Here is a 5,323-nt window from a genome sequence, read left to right on the forward strand (position 1 = left end):
GTGACTCTAACCTTTTCATTAAACATACCTTAAATACCCTTCTGAGTATGCCCGCTATTTCACGATGGGGCCCTGAACTGACTCAGCAACTAAAATTCTTAAAACTCTCAGTGAGCCAACTCACACAAACGTGACACCAGTTAAGACCCTGGAGGGAATTCCCTGGTGGTCCAGTGGTTAGGACTCCGCGCTTTCACTGCCTTGGGCCCGGGTTCGATCCCTGGTTGGGGAACTAAGATCAAGCTTCGGGATGTGGCCCCCCTCAAAAAAAAGACCTTGGAGTCCAGCCCCTTGATTTATAGATGCAGGTACTGAGGGTAATTGACTTCCCAGTTTGCCTGGCTCCCAGTAGGCCAGGGCAGAGGGAAAATATGGAAGATCTGCAGGGTCCTGGAGGCGGGGAGTATGATTGTGACCGCCCAGGTCTTGTGGGTACCTCTCGGGTCTACTTCCCAATTCCCTTTCTCCTGGCCTCCTTCTTGTTCTGAAATGAAAATGAGAAAGGTATGGATGTTTGGAAGAGGCAAACAATTTTGAGTTCTCCTACATCTTGGCAGCTTTGTGAAACAAAGGCTATGTTGCCTGCCTGTGGCCACTGCAGGTAAGATGAACCAGAACACATGCACCGCAATGTTCATTGCAGCACTCTTTACAATAGCCAGGACATGGAAGCCACCTAAATGCCCATTGACAGAGGAATGGATAAAGAAGATGGGGCACATATATACAATGGACTACTACTCAGCCATAAAAAAGAACAAAAGATTACCATTTGCAGCAACATGGATGGACCTAGAGATTGCCATACTGAGTGAAGTACACTGAAGACACAGAAAGACAAATATCATATGATATTGCTTATATGTGGAATCTATAAAAAAAAGGGTACAAATGAACTTATTTATAAAACAGAAGTACAGTCACAGATGTAGGAAACAAATTTATGATTACCAGGGGATAAGGTGGGGAGGGATAAGTTGGGAGATTGGGATTGACATGTACACACTACTATACATAAAATAGATAACTAATAAGGACCTACTGTATAGCACAGGGAACTGTACTCAATACTCTGTAATGGCCTATATGGGAAAAGAATCTAAAAAAAAGGAGTGGATATACGTATATGTATAACTGATTCACTTTGCTGTACACCTGAAACTAACACAACATTGTAAATCATCTATGCTCCAATAAAAATTAAAAAAAAAAGATGAACCAGAACAATCAGAATAGGGAAGGAGCAGATTATTCCCTCCATGTGTTCCCTTAGAATCCTTGATTAAACACTCAGTCAAACATCTGAAGCTAAGCCACAGTTCACAGCCTCTGAGTCCTCAGTGCGTGGGACACACAGGTAAACATGCATTTAGGATACCAGATGGAAAGTGCAGTAAACAGTCCAGCTTTGGAGCAGGTTAGAGGATGATTCCCAGGAGAGGTGATTTGAGCTGGATGGATCTTATTATTTTATATTTATTTATTTATTTATTTATTTATTTGGGTCTTCGTTGCTGTGCGCAGGCTTTCTCTAGTTGCGGCGAGTGGGGGCTACTCTTCGTTGCGGTGCACAGTCTCCTCATTGCGGTGGCTTCTCTTGTTGTGGAGCACGGGCTCTAGGTGTTCGGGCTTCAGTAGTTGTGGCACGCGGGCTTCAGTAGTTGTGACGCGCAGGCTCTAGAGTGCAGGCTTAGTAGTTGTGGCTCGCTGGCTTAGTTGCTCCGCGGCATGTGGGATCTTCCTGGACCAGGGCTCGAACCTGTATCCCCTGCATTGTCAGGCGGATTCTTAACCACTGCGCCACCAGGGAAGTCCAGAGCTGGATGGATCTTAAAGGAGGAGCTGAAACCAGACTGGCCTGAGATGATGTCCTAGAGAAGGGATGAGCAGGTGCTAAGACCCAGTGCTGAGAGAGACTGAGCGATAAATGCGCCAGAAACTGCTGGCAATTTAGTGTGGTTGGATATATGTGTGTGTGTGTGTGTGTGTGTTGGGGGCGGGCGTAGGGGTCAAAAGTCAAGCAGGGATCAGAAAGGTCTTGAAGGATAAGAGAAGGTGCTGGAAAGCCATTGAAAGCTTTTAAGCAGCGGAGTGACAATGTTATTCCTTGGGTAGGTTATTCTGGCTGCTGTGTGGAGAATGGATGGAAGCGGCAGCTGGAAGCTGAGACAAATTGAGAGGCCTCGGAAATCTGGGGTGGTGGGTTGAGAGCAGAGGTGGAGGTGATGGAAAGGCTTTGAGAGCTATGAAAGCATATGAAGGGACAGGATCTAGGTCCATTATAATAATAACAACTTAATATAGTGACTTAAACAATAGCTCTGGTTTCCGACTGTATAGGAAAACAATTTTTTTTGGAAAAATAAATTTCAAACCTCAGAATAGGTGCAAGATAGTTTCCATGAACAACTATATACCCTCACTGAGATTTACCTATTGTTACATTTTGCCTCTTTCTCACTCTCTCATTTTATACATACATACATACATACATACATACATATGTGTGTGTGTAGCTTTTTTTCCTGAACAACTTGCAAATTTGTTTCAGAAATCATGACACTGAACCTCTAAACACTTCAGCATTCATCTCCTTTTTTTTTTAAATAAATTTATTTATTTATTTTTGGCTGTGTTGGGTCTTCGTTTCTGTGTGCGGGCTTTCTCTAGTTGCGGCGAGCGGGGGATACTCTTCATCGCGGTGCGCGGGCTTCTCATTGTCGTGGCTTCTCTTGTTGCAGAGCACAGGCTCTAGATGCGCAGGCTCAGTAGTTGTGGCTCACGGGCTTAGTTGCTCCGAGGCATGTGGGATCTTCCCAGACCAGGGCTCGAACCTGTGTCGCCTGCACCGGCAGGCAGACTCCCAACCACTAAGCCACCAGGGAAGCCCAGCATTCATCTCCTTTGAATAAGATTTTCTAATATAATCACAATACCATTATCCTACTAAGGAAATTTAATATCCATACACTATAATATGAAGTCCATATTCAAATTTCACCAATTGTCTTTTTTTTTTTTTAATTTATTTGGCTGCACCAGGTCTTAGTAACGGCATGCGGGATTCCTTAGTTGTGGCATGCGTGTGGGATCTAGTTCCCCGATCAGGGATGGAACCTGGGCCCCCTGAATTGGGAGCATGGAGTCTTAGCCACTGGACCACCAGGGAAGTCCCCTAATAATGTCTTTTATAGCTGCTGTTTTTTATTTTTAAAATTCAAAGATTGTGTGTTGCAGCTAGTTATTGTGTCTCTCTCTTTTTTCTTTTCTTGCATCAATGTTAGAAATGTTTATTTAAGAGATAATTGAGGCTGGAGTTCACTGGTGTTCTGGCGGTCCAGTGGTTAGGACTTGGAGCTTTCACTGCAGTGGCTGGGGTTCAGTTCCTGGCTGGGGAACTGAGATCCCGCAAGCCATGGTGCAGCTAGAAAAAAAAAAAAAAGAGATAATTGAACAAAATGTAGGAGGCCTAATGTAATCAGTTCTGCTTTTTTCTGTATAAAGGTTATTTTAGCAACTTTTTATTTTTTTTATTTTTATTTTTATTTTAATTTTTATTTATTTATTTATGGCTGTGTTGGGTCTTCGTTTCTATGCGAGGGCTTTCTCTAGTTGTGGCGAGCGGGGGCCACTCTTCATCGCGGTGCGCGGGCCTCTCACTATCGCGGCCTCACTTGTTGCGGAGCACAGGCTCCAGACGCGCAGGCTCAGCAATTGTGGCTCACGGGCCTAGTCGCTCCGTGGCATGTGGTATCTTCCCAGACCAGGGCTTGAACCCGTGTCCCCTGCATTGGCAGGCAGATTCTCAACCACTGCGCCACCAGGGAAGCCCCAGCAACTTTTTATTTTGAAATAATTTCAAAGTTACATAAAAGTTGCAGTGATAGTACAAAGAATGTTCCTATATGTTTCACCCAGAGTCACCAATAATTTACACTTTGTCACGATTACCTTTTCATTCTCTTGTCTACAAATCTATCTACATATATATAGAGATATTTTTCTGAACCATTTGAAAGTAAGTTGCTTCTCCTGCCTCTAAATACTACAGGGTGCATTTTCTAAGGACATTGTCTTAAATAACCCAATACGAGTATCAAAATCAGGGAATTTAACATTGGTACTATATTAAAATTTCCCCAATTGTCCCAAGGATGTTCTTTATAGCTTTTTTTTTCTTTCTATTTTTTTTAAGGGAACCAGGATCCAATCAAGGATCACATATTGCATTTAATTGTTGTATCTCTTTAGTCCTTAATCTAGGTGATTGCCTAGCTTCTGTGTGGATATTTCACAATAACGACCTTTTTGAAGGGTTCAGGACAGTTGTTTTGAAGAATGTCCCTCAATTTGGGTTTGTCTGCTTGTTTTTCATGACTGGATTCAGGGCAAACATGTTTGACTACTACATAGGTGATGGTGTACCCTTTTCGGTGCAAAATATTAGGGGGGACATGTTAAGATGTTAAATGTCACCGTTTGGTTAAGCTGGGTCCAAATTTGGGCTGTTTATTTTGCTAGTTGGGCAAGTCGGTTATTGAGATGGTTTTCTCAGCTGTCAAATGAGGGTAATAATAATCCTCGTCTATGAGGTTGTTGAATTCATACACATAGGGCCCTTAGAACAGTGTGATGCATTGTAAGTATTTGATAAATTATTAGTATTACTATTATTGTCATCATCAATACTATTTTTACTAAAATTTATAGAGACCTTAATATGAGACAGGCACTGAGTCCATTGCTCAATACTTTACCCCTCCAGCACCTAGGACAGTGTATGGTACAAAGGAGGCATTCAATAAATATTTGTTGGCAAAATGTCAGCACTATGAGATAGATTGCTATCAATACCCAACCAACTCACAGATGAGGAAACTGAGGCTCAGAGGAGTGAAGTAGTTTACCTAGGTCACTACTGGCAGTAAGAGGCAAGAGCCCAGATTTGAACCCAAGCTTGTAGGCTCTGTGAAACAGGGCATGAGGAATCTGACTATTTTGTAAACCCTCAAGCGCTGTGTAGATGCAGAGCTGAAATGGAGCGCCATGCCCAGGGCGCTGGTACATACATGCAGTAGGCGCTCAATACATAGCTGAATGAATGAGGAAAGAAAATGAATTAACTAGGAAGAGTTCATCAAGTCCCGGTCGGGGCCAGCGCTTGGGCGGGAGCGGGAATCCTTCCGTCTTTAAACCTCCCCTCCATGAGTCACCACAGGACCGCGTGTTCCCGCAGGGTGTGGCTTCCGGTGACCACGCCCACCGACAAACCCCCGCCCCTCGCTTTTCCAGGCTCCCGCGAAAGGCCGCGGTGTTTTGGCCC

Source organism: Balaenoptera acutorostrata, chromosome 13, assembly GCF_949987535.1.
Source record: "Balaenoptera acutorostrata chromosome 13, mBalAcu1.1, whole genome shotgun sequence".
Lineage (NCBI taxonomy): Eukaryota > Metazoa > Chordata > Mammalia > Artiodactyla > Balaenopteridae > Balaenoptera > Balaenoptera acutorostrata.